The following is a 2,162-nucleotide window of genomic DNA, read 5'->3' as shown; positions in this document are numbered from 1 at the left end:
TGCCGGACGCCACCGTTGCCACCTCCTCGCCTGCCGCGCGACTGCTGCCGCTTGCCGTCGCTGTCGGATCCTCGCCTGCCGCGCCGTTGCTGCCGCTGTTGCCTCACCTGCCACCCGACCGGCCCGCCGCTTGGCATGCCCCCTCCGGACGCGCCGTTCGCGGCGCCCGATGGTCAAAGCATCGCCTCGCCTGCCGCGCGGTCGCTTCACCTGCCGCGCGGTCATTAACGCGCCGGCGTTAATAGCCACGGTGCCGCCTGCCCGCCTCCTCCCCGCCCCGCTATAAAATGGCAAGCCGTCCCTCCGACGCCCACACCCGTCCCTCTGCCGCCTGCTTGCCACCTCCATGCCACCTCCCCGCACCCGATGGCATTCTTCCGCGGCAGCAGCAGCACCGGCGGCGGCGCCGCCGCCGACGTCCCCGGCGCATGGCCGACGAGCATCGGAGTGCCAGAGACGGAGGAGCTCCACCGCTACTGCCTCCCCGTGCCGCCAGGCTACCGTCTTCCACGCAACTGGAAGATCGACGCAGACGGCTTCGCGACGCCGGGTCCCGGCGCGACATAGGAGGAGCTCCGCAACCACAGCGGCGGCCGGCACAACATCGAAGGCCGCAAGCGGTTTTGGTGCCAGAAGGACTATTGGGAGGTCATGGCCGCTTTCCGCCTTCCGGCGGCCGGCGAGACCCCCGACCTGACGGGCCGCAGCGGCCATCTTCGCGCACCGCCTCCACCGCACGATCGCCGCAGACGCGGCGGCGGCCACGGTGTGCACCCGGCACCGGCGCCCGCGCCGGCCGCCCCTCCCTCGCCACCGGGGATAGACTTGCCGCCAGAACAGGTCATCCTTCGTGAGGACGGCGATCCGGATGACACGCCGGGGTACCACGTCGCCGTACGGGCGTCGGAGGCTGCAGCGGCAGAGGCGGAGGCGATGGAGGCCGCCGAGATTGCGGCCGCAATCCAGGCGGCTGAGGCGGCGCAGCAGGCAGCGATGGCGGCGCAGCAGGGGGCGATGCCGGCGCCGGAGTGGCAGCAGGTGCCGCCGGAGTGGCAGCATGAGTGGGAGCAGGCGCCGACGGAGTGGCAGCAGGCGCCGGCGGAGGAGGAGGAGGAGGATTCCGATGACGATCCGGTGGATTGGGACGACGTCACGACCCGGTCCACCAGCGACGATGACGGTGGCGACGGCCCGACCGTGATTGACCTCGTTGATAGCGACGACGAGTAGTTTTTTTACTGTGTTTTTTATTTAAGTTGGTTATGTCATTGTAAGCCTAAGTACTAGACTTTATGTATGAACTTGTAATCATCGAGTTCGCTCGACTATGTAAAATATTTTATCTATGTTCAATGAAATTTGAGTGAAATTTATTTTGTCCATTTCTTACGAGAGTTTTGATTTGATGATGAGGACATATAATTAAATGAAGAAAAAGATAAGGTGACATATAATTAAATGAAGAAAATAGGGTGACATATAATTAAATTTATTTTGTCCATTTCTTACGAGAGTTTTGATTTGATACACGAATATATGCTAAAACATAAGAAAATAGTAAGGACGCTCAGTGTGAAACTACGTGATTGCATCCCGAATGTAGTCTTGCACGCACGATATGAACGAAGTCAGACAGGAAACACACGTCACGTCACGTCCGGACAGCGGTGTAGGGTACTTTTACCTTGGAAACCCTAGAAAATACGTCTAGGGTTAAAAAATACCCGAAAATTGGCGTGGGTGCTGTGGATGGTGATGCCAACGTGTGGAAAAAGTGTCGTGACGTTTGAGGAGTAGAAAAAAACAGTAGTTTGGGAACCCCCTCCCCGGCATACCGAGAAGTAGCTGGTTGCACTGTGGCTACGTGATCGCATGCATGCAATTGCACCAAAGTGTGCGCACATGATAGAGGCAAAGTCCTCATCAGTACATGTGGGCATGGCCAACGTAGGCCCCCACGCAAGGTTGGAAAGAAAACGGACACAAAACGAACGTTCCGTCACGTCCGGGCAGTGTTTTTGGGATTTTCGACCTGGAAAACCCTAGAAAATGCGTCGAGCATCGGAAAAATACGCGAATTAGCGTGGGTGCTGTGGATGGTGATGCCAACATGTGGAAAAAGTGTCGTGACGTCTGAGGAGTAGAAAAAAAACAGTAGTTGG

The sequence above is a fragment of the Triticum dicoccoides genome, chromosome 3B, assembly GCF_002162155.2.
Source record: "Triticum dicoccoides isolate Atlit2015 ecotype Zavitan chromosome 3B, WEW_v2.0, whole genome shotgun sequence".
Lineage (NCBI taxonomy): Eukaryota > Viridiplantae > Streptophyta > Magnoliopsida > Poales > Poaceae > Triticum > Triticum dicoccoides.
The sequence above is the reverse complement of the archived record's forward strand: the minus strand, read 5'-3'. Positions refer to the sequence as shown.